This window comes from Chlorocebus sabaeus, unplaced genomic scaffold, assembly GCF_047675955.1.
Source record: "Chlorocebus sabaeus isolate Y175 unplaced genomic scaffold, mChlSab1.0.hap1 unalloc_scaffold_159, whole genome shotgun sequence".
In the NCBI taxonomy this organism is placed as follows: Eukaryota; Metazoa; Chordata; class Mammalia; order Primates; family Cercopithecidae; genus Chlorocebus; species Chlorocebus sabaeus.
Genome location: NW_027327401.1, coordinates 162,793 through 172,213, shown reverse-complemented (window position 1 = coordinate 172,213; position 9,421 = coordinate 162,793). Strand labels below are relative to the sequence as shown.

The 9,421-nt window shown below is 55.2% G+C and overlaps 1 pseudogene; it reads left to right on the top strand.

Annotated features, from left to right (window-relative positions):
- The first annotated feature begins 2,186 nt into the window (after nucleotides 1-2,186).
- On the top strand, nucleotides 2,187-9,219 carry LOC119621361 (uncharacterized; annotated as a pseudogene).
- Nucleotides 9,220-9,421: the final 202 nt, after the last annotated feature.

The following is a 9,421-nucleotide window of genomic DNA, read 5'->3' as shown; positions in this document are numbered from 1 at the left end:
CCAGCCTGGGCGTCAAAAAAAAAAAAAAAAAAAAAATCTGAATACTGGAAATCCGTTCACCTCTTGGTCTACATCCTCCACACCTTACACTGCTGCACCAGCACTCACAGACAAGATTGTCAGCACAAACTCTGATAGTCCCAAACTCAACTCACCTGGAGGTGTAACGACAGCGAATGGATAAACTGCAGACTAATCATTCAATTAAAAAAAAAACTAACCAACAAAAGTGCCTACAACTGCATATAACAAAGATGAAGGTCACATAATGTTAAACAAAAGATACACACGATACAGTATTATCCTAAACAGGTATTATTCAAGCAGGTAACAAGATACTGTCAGAATGCATAGAGATGGTAAAATATTTTTAAAAAGCAAGGACATTTCTGTATGATAGTGCTAATCTAAGCGGGAGGGAGAGGGTTATGAGCAGTTAGGGGAAATCTTCAGCTTGGTCATGCGGACACTTTTTTTTTTTTTTTTTGAGACAAGAGTCTTGCTCTGTTGCCCAGGCTAGAGTGCAGTGGTGCAATCTCGGCTCACTGCAACCTCCACCTCCTGGGTTCAAGCAATTCTCCTGCCTCAGCCTCCTGAGTGGCTGGGACGACAAGTGCTCACCACCACGCCCAGCTAATTTTTGTATTTTTAGTAGGGACGCGGTTTCACCATGTTGGCCAGGCTGGTCTTAAACTCCTGACTTCAAGTGGTCCGCCCGCCTTGGCCTCTCAACATGCTGCGGTTACCGGCGTGAGCCACCGCGCCCAACCTACTTCTTTTCTAATTATTCTCACCTGGATGAGATGGCTTACGCCTGTAAGCCCAGCAATGTGAGAGGCTGAGGAGGGGGATCACTTGAGCCCAGGAGTTCTAAACCAGCCTGGGCAACAGAGCAAGATCCCGTCTCTTCAAAAAAAAAAAAAAAAAAAAAAAAAAAACACTTTATTTTCTCAAATTGTACTATATGTCTTACGGGCTTTTCTACATTAATATATCCCACCAAAATATTTTAAAGATATATACAGGGGAAAAGAAAACACCTATTCAGTCACTGTCAACATTATGAAGATATGCTGTAGTCAACATTTGCTTACTGATTTAGCAAATTTCAGAATTATGGGACAGAGACGCATTTTAAGAAGTTACTTATGAGCAAGGACATGATAGGAAACCCATGAGCGGTAAGGCCAGGGTCTCCCCCGAACTTTCCAGTAACCTGCTGCCAAACTCACGCCACGGACGCCCCGTGTCTCCCCCCGGCCTGGGCCGGCAGCGCTGAACTGTTACATTAAATACTGGCTCGTGGATTACCATGAGCACTAAACCGCTTCGTCAATTTTTTCCCCCATAAACTGAGTCGTTAAAAAACCAAAAAAAGTTAAATTCCGGGAGGCTTCAGTTCTCTGAACACAGCCGGACTTTAAGAGTGGGCTGTGGGCGCCTCGGGTCTCTTAAGGACTCGGCCTCCAACAAAAATGAACTAGGAGCAAAGACACCAGCGAGAACCGCAACTGCCGGCCCCATTTACTACCCCCATTAAAGCCCACTCCAAAGGAGGGCCCTGCCGGGAGCGCCACGGGCAGACCCGGCCCCCAGCCCGGGGCATCGGCCCCGGGGTCCTCCGGCCTCAGAACCCCGGATGTGGGAGCCCAAGGAAGGCCCCGGCAGGGCCTCGGGGTGCGGGGCGCCCACAGTGCGGGGAGCTGCAAGGCTTGGGCGCAGGGACCCCTACGTCTCCGGCCCGCCCTGGACCTTCCTCTCCCGGGAGCCAGCACGCCGAGCACTTCTAGCCGCCGACCGCAGCGCCTCACCCGCCGCTCAGCCGCCTCAGAGAACTCAACCCCCTCCGCGCGCCACAGCGCCACATGGCGTAAGACCAGCTCGGGGCTGGCGAGGGACCCCACTTAACGCGACGTAGGGCGTGGGGCGGGGCTTGCCGTGACGGCCACCACTCCTATTGGTCAGCGCGAACGGCAACGTCCTCTGCGATAGGCTGTAGATGAAAAGGGCGGGCCTCCACTGCTCTGGGACGGGCGGGAGGGCGGTGCAGAGGGCGATGGGCGGGAGGAGCGGGGCCGACATGCCGAAGGAGGCGGCAAGGGGAGAAGCGTGCTCACGGGTAAAAGGGGCGCGGCCGGCTTGACGAAAGGGGCGGGGTGGGGCCAGCAGCAGGATGTGGACAGTAGAAGGAGGGGTAAGTGGGCAAGGGAGAAGTGGGACGTGGCGAGAGGCGTGTCTATGCAGATGAGTGGGGCCTGGTGAAGGTCGGGGCTGCGCGGGTGAAAAAAGGGGCTCCTGGAGGGCGTAGTGCTATGTTGCGCGGGGCTGTGCAAGTGATGGGAGGAGCTTAGTAAGGGGTGGCTCTTTGCAGGTGAGGAGTGAAGCCTCGTAGGCGGGGATGAGCTGGGCCTTGGGGATGGGGCTTGCAGGCGATGGGGTGGAGCCAGTGGGGCGGGGCTGCAGGCAAGCTGAGCCTTGGGGGCGGGACTTGCAGCGAGAGGAGGGGCCTTGTGGGGGCAGGGCTGGCAGAAGAGGGTGGGGCTTGGTGATGGACCGGGCTGTTGGAGTGAGGGTAGTGGCCTGGTCGGGGGCTGCCGGAAGCTGGGCCAGGTGTACAATGGTAATCCTCTCTGGACTTCGTCATGTGGCTCAGGCTGTGCCTAGCAGGGAGGCCAGCCCGATCGAGCTGCCGTCTGCACCCTGAGAGTGAGGGCTCCTTCCCCCAGCGCGGGTTAAAGTAGGGAGGCCGGTCCCCATCGAGGGTGGGGTCTCCACCCTTCCATCCTGACAGCGAGGGCTCCTTTCCCCAGCGCGGGTTAAAGCACCGTGTGTCCACCTGTGCAGTGGCTGGTCCAAATGTGCCCTGGAGGGCAGAAACCCTGGGTCCTGCCGCTGGTCCGGGGCGTCTGCTTCCCCTTCCTGCAGTTCCTGGGAGGGTCTGTGTGTCCAGGGGGCTCTGATCCCTGCCTCAGGACCACGGGTGAGGGGTCAAGATCGCCCACTTTGGAGCTGGCCGGGATCTTGGTTCTTTGGATCCTCGCTGTGTGGCTCTGGAGCAGTTCTGTCCTCAGGAGAGGGATCCTCACAGCCGCCTCTTGGACCCTAAGGAGAATTAATAGGACGACCCCCGGGTAGCTGCTCGTGGCCCTGTGCGGAGCCAGTCCTGTGTCTCCACCAGTTCCTTCCCTCTGTGCTCCCCCACACTGTCACATCGCCAGCCTTTATTTCCTTTTCCTTGGACCCAGGCAGCGAATGCCCAGCTGGCCTTGGCAGCCCCTTCTCTAATCTATCCTCAAATCACTTCCTGATGGACAGCACTGACCGGCCATTGGCGTGACCAAAACCCCACAAAATAGAACCCAACTTTCCTATTAAGCCGTGCAGAGCTGTCCCAGCCCTACTTCCCACAGGCTGTCCTCATTCACCATGGGATCCGTGGTTCTCACCTGGGGCTGGGGGTGCCCCTGGCATCCAGTGGGGAGTGTCAGGGATGTCCCTCCAGGCCCAGTACAGTCTCCCAGCCGGTGGCCAGCAGACAGCAGCACCCAGCCTGATGTCCCTGTGGCTTCCGGTTCCCCGAGGCCAACTGTGCTTTGCTGCCTCTTCGTCCTGTCAGACGGCTGCCCTCTCTCCACCTTCGCTGGTTAGCAGTGTTCCATCCATTAGAGCTCAAAGCACTGCCTCCCGGCAATGCAGCCCCTTCTCCTGGCCTGCCCTCTGCCTGTGCCCCGCCGTCTGCGCCATGTCTTCGCGGGCCCATCAGAGCGAGGCTCCCAAAGAAACGGAGCGGTTCCTGTTTGTGTCTCTGTCCCACCTTCTCTGGACCTGGCACCGTGCCCTTTGCCGACAGAGGTCTTGGGTTGATTGTAAGCAAAGCAGACAATTTGTATGGCTCTAAATGGCTGTGAACATGCTTGATTGGGGTATTTTAAAAATAATTGTATATGTAAACATTTGAGTGTGACACAGGTGGATTTTTGGGCGAATGGTCTTGTTCTTCAGGGAATAACCAGAGGCCCATCCACAAGGACCATTTCTGGCTGATTTATGGAACGCTGTTCTACCTGGTTAATTTTGAATGTTATCTCAGCCTGGGAGGTAGCTCAGCATGTGACGAAGATCACTGGTTTGAATCCTAATCTGCTCCTTAGGAGCTGCACCTTCCATGCCTTCGTTTCTTCCTTGGTTAGGTAGGAAAGGTATGAGCTACCTCAGAGTTGTGAGTGAGGCCTGCATCGAGTGACCGCATTAAAGTGCCAAGAACTGCACCCGGAGGGTTGATATTTAAAGACCTTTAAACATTCCGATGCTGCATTTTAGTACCCGGGTAAAACAGCAAAGTTATGACAGATGCAGATGCAGACCCTCGGTGAGGTGGGGAGCTGATGGCAGGAGGTGGACCACCGACCCTGTAACGAGGACGTGGTCTGTTCGAGGCTGAACGAAGTGCACATCATTGCATGTACCACGGAGGTCCCTCTCGTGAAGTCCTGGAAGGGTCCATGTGGCTGAGCCGTGTGGTCTGTCCATGACGTCCGGCAGGAGCAGAGCTTTCGGGTGCAGCCTTGCTCTTGTGCGCACAGCCCTCAACGGTCTCAAAAGTCTGAGGCTTAAAGCAGGCTTGGGGTTTCCTTACACCTCCTGGACATCTAATTTGCCTGGCAAACATGTTTTTCTTGGGTGTAAAGGTGAAGGAGTGGGTGATTCTGGTGAAAGTGTACTAATTACTGCACTTCTGGGTCAGTGGCGCTTGGTTGAAGACACTATCTGCCCTGGATGGACATCTCTGGGGTGGTGAGAACCAGTGGCTGGATGTCGTGGGGTTGCCAGGAAGATGCTAGCTTTTTCCTTTTTCCTCAGTAACAACACCCTACTTTGTTTAGGGAAGCAGCACACCCAGCTGAAAATCCAATTCTCTTGCACGGCAGAGCGGCTGGTGACACAGGTCCAGATGCTGGGATGCTGATGGGGGGTCCTGGAGTGGGAGGTGTCAGGAGACTTTCCCGACCCACAGCAGCCCTGGGCTCTTGTCCGGCCTTCTTGCCCGAGGCATGACCCCTGGAGGGAAAGCAGCTTCGGGGGCCCGAGGGCCAGAAGGCAGAGTCCTGGTGTGTGGGGCAGGCCTGGGCCAGGCTCCTCGGAGGATGTCACAGAGCTGCTGCCCATGAGGGGACCACCCACCTCTGAGCCCCATGCAGATTTTCCTCTGTAGCCGAGCGAAATCCTGGTACGGTGAGTGAGGCAGTCAGAGGCACCTTTTGTGGAAGGAGGACAAAGCTGGAGAGAAAGAGGTTTTCCTAAAGGCACAAGGCGCTGATACTGCATTAGGGATAATTCCTAGAAGTGTGGTAGCTGGTGGGTGGAAAACTGTAGCCAGAGAATAAGTGGGAATGGCCCTTGCTGGTATTTAACTGATTCGTTCACGGATGGTCTGAACAGTTCTAGTGAAAATAATATTTTGGACACAGATGTTTTCATCCTGCCTCACAAGCAGCATGACCGTGGGCTCTTCCATCCTTCCTGGGTGACAGTGAGGGTCTCAGGCCCTTCCGACCCTGTGTTAGCATTTCCCCAGGGTGTGTGTCCTGTCCTGAATAGGCTGGAATGCCTCTGGGTATAGCTGAGCCTCTTGAAAAGGGAAGAGTCATGTGATGTGCTCTGGGTGAACAGGAAAATGAGGGAGGACAGGGAGAGGGGCCCGGAGGTGAGGAGGATGGTGAGCAACACTGGGGACAGGGGACAGAGGGTAGCACCGGGGATGGGGGGACGGAGGGTAACTCTGGGAACAGGGCGGAGGGTAACACCGGGGACAGGGGATGGAGGGATGGAGGGTAACACCACTTCTCCAGGCTCCTTTGGGGGATGCTGCCGCCTCTCACACACCAGAGTGAAGTCAACAGGCTTCTGTCCCCAGGAGCCCCAGAGCCTGGCAGCTGGGATTGGCCCAGTATGAACCACCATTCACTGGCTCTGCACCTTGGGACAGGCTCCCTGGTGTTTCCACCCTGTTTTCCCATCTGGACAGTGGAACCCTGAGTGTCCCCGTCACAGCTGTACCCAGAGCCCTGGACTCCAGCATGTCATAGGCACTCATTAGCGTTTCTTTTGTCGTGGTCCGCAGACGAAGTGGCTCTTTCTTTGTGTGTTCACAGCCCTCCTGCTCACTTTAGCTTCTGGGAACACTTTTTAACATAGCTTCGTATGTGGGGAGGACTCAAGTGATTAATTGAATGTTTTATCAGGTGCGGTTCTTCTGTTTCCTAGTTCTGACACTGGGAAACAATGTCCCCATTGGTGAATTTTCCAGGGACTCCTGTGGTCAGCCTCACGGTTTCACTCTGTCACTTTCTAATGCAGTACTCTTTGGGAGTCTTTTCAATTAAGCACCGTCATTTAAAAATAAGTTTTATAATATGCAGTTTCAGATTAATTCTTTACCTTTGTGTCTCAGGCAGTGGCTCCTCACCTGTGAGTCGTCAGAAAGTTTCACGCAGTTTTCCAGGGCGGCCTTTGCATTTACTGGAACTATTAAGAGCTCCTTCCTGCTTCCCGTGATTGACACGCAGTGCACGTGAGGCCGTGCGTGGCTTAGCGTCTTCTGAGGGTTTACAGGGCACTTTCTGTTCTTCCCCACGCCGGCTCTGCTGTGCCGAGTATTTGCTGCGGGCAACGGTCACACTGTCTGGCACAGGCCACCGGGCAGACTTCACGTAGTGGAGCCTGCAGAATGGCAGAGCCCGGCCTCCTCGCCGCCCTTCACAGGGAGCAGAAAGCGCAAGCCTGTGATCAGAGCTGTGCTAGCCCAGAAAGCCTCCGAACAGGTTGAATTGAGGAATCGGCTCCTACCAACTGCCCATGTTTAGGATGTGTTTGAGTGTTTGTGATTTTTCCTGCACTGAAGCTACTGGGCTGGCTCTGAGTCACCGTCACGGGACTTCACTTGCCCCCAACGGGAAGCGGCGGGGGTGGAGGGCCGCACAGAGGCTTGCCGCCGTGATAATGAAGGGCTTGTCGCCTCTTGGGACAGCGAGTTCAAGCTCTTCGTAATTGTCAGCGTAAAGAGTGACCCGCTGAGGACACGGCTATAATTCAGGGTGGCATGGTTGATTGTCATCGTTGATATCAGGTGCCTGCCTCTAAAATGACGGTACCCATAGTGCGGCTCCAGGAGGGCAGCTCCTGCCAAACACACGTGCTCCTGGGCCCCTGCAACCAAGCTCGTGCTGCCAGCCACGCCTGCAGCTGTGGGTGCAGCGGGATCTTCATGGCACTGAGCGCCTCCGTCCTTTGCTTGTGAGGCCCAGCCCTCCGTCCCACCTGGTCCCCAGTGCGGCTCCTCCCTGGGTTCTCCCAGCCCCGTGCAGACCTCCGTCTTCACAGCTTCCCTAGTTTTCTCGTGGGCGCCCCAGGTGGGTGCCTGGGCAAGGTTCTTGTGTTAGTCGAGTTCTCTCCAGCCTTCCCTGGCTTGTGGCAACAGCAGGTCCCTTCAGATGAGTCAGCCAGCTGTGTGCCTGCATGTTCAGGATACCTATTAGGGGCCTTTCTCAGGTCAGAGCAAGACGGACTCTCACCTCCTCCGTGGAACTTTGGAGCCCGCCCTGGAGAGACTCCAGCCACGTCCAGAGGGGCCGCCCAGGTCCCCGCTGTCTGGTGGGAGTGACTTCTGAGCCACTCGAGGCCCCACTTTGTGTTCCTGCACCCCACAAAGCCACTTAAAGCGCCATGTTCTGATGCCGTGTGCCTCTGGAGTGTGGCACACAAGCCTGGACGGGGATCTGAGCGGTCGCTGCCTTCCTCAGGCTGCGCTTGTGTTTTGGGTCCCCTGGAGCACTCGTGGCTGTGATTCTCACCGCTGTCTGGGCTCCCCTAGACAGTCTCACCCGCAGCCTGAGGGCCACATCGGCAGCCACTGAGGAGCCGGCAGGTCCGGCGTTGGTCTCACTCAGTCCTTCTCGACTTTGGTGACAGAGGAGACAGCAAAGCTTCAGCTGGGAGCCCCAGGCCTTCTCTGCTTGGGGCCTTGGAACTGAGATAGCACAGATCCTGCCATCCACATGCTGGGGGCCCCGCTGTGCCGCTCCCTCCTCTGGTCAGGGGCCGCGCCCTTGGGTTGGGCAGCTCCGGGTCCTTGCACTCAGGGGCTCAGGGTGGGTGTTGGATGCAGAGAGGAGAAGGGCGGCGGTTTGAGCCCAACTGTGTTGGTTTCATCTTCTGCCTTTTGTCCCTAAGTACCTTTGCAAAGTTTTCCAAATGAAAACTCAGAAGGTAATTTTAATGACTGGAATCTGTGAATTCCATGGAAGCCAAGTCTGTCCACCTCTTTCAGCCACCTCACTTCTCCCCATTGGGGCTGATTTTGGCAGCATTCATAGGGGCAGGGACGCAAGGGGTGGTGGCCAGCCCTCAACCCTGCATTCCTCCCCTCCTCCCCTCAGCACCACAGCATTTCGGTGTCATCCCCTTCCCTGCACGCGTCCTCATGAAAACCAAGTGTGGCTGGAGGGAGACGCCTGCGCCCGCTCCCGTGACCTTCCCGGCCAGCTCGGCTGCAGCGGCCCCTCGGCAGGCATCTGTCTGGTGCTGCCTCCGTGCTCCTCCCGTCACCTGACGCTCGTGCTCCTGAATCTTCACGCGTGTGCTCCGTGCAGCCACGTCACAGGCTCCCTGGAAATGGAGACAGTGTCTCACGCCGGTCAGAATGCTCTTCTCTGTCCACTGAATAGTCCAACACGGAATCATTCCTCTATTATTATTTATGCTTTGTTATGTAGAACTGGAATGAAGAAAAAGTGAATTTAGACATTACAGCCCTCAGGTTGAAGCTGGGTAATTGCATTAGGGAATTAAATGAGAGCATTTGAGCTTCTTGAGTCCTAATTCTACATCTTCGTATCCCCATTACCCCCTACCCAGTGTCTAACACAGCTCTTGGTCTAGGATTTTCTTGATAAATGCTTATTGAATTGAACTGGACTGAGTTTAACATTCCCACCCAGAGTTAGAAGCCAGTCCCTGAGCAAATTGCATTGAGAACGTGAGTTTGACGTTACTGTGGTAAGGGGTATCCTACACAACATAATTCCTAGTCAATATCAGGTATTTAGTCAAATAGACTTAAGTATAGAGAGGCATTGGCCCATCTGGCAAAAGGGCAAGGCACGGTGCTTTAGATCCAGGTCCACAATATCAACTATGAAAATAAAATGTTGTCAACTCCAATTACAGCCCTGTCCTCAGCTGGTCACTGTTTACACTAACAATTATAAACAGCTTGAACTTGCTGTCCTGAGAGGCAACACACCCTCCATTCTCTCTGCAGTGCAGCTGCCTTGGTGGATGGAACATGCCCCTCCTCCCTCCCTCCCTCCCTCCCTCCCCCCCTTTCTCCCTCCCTTCCCTTCCTATCTCCCTCCCTACCCCT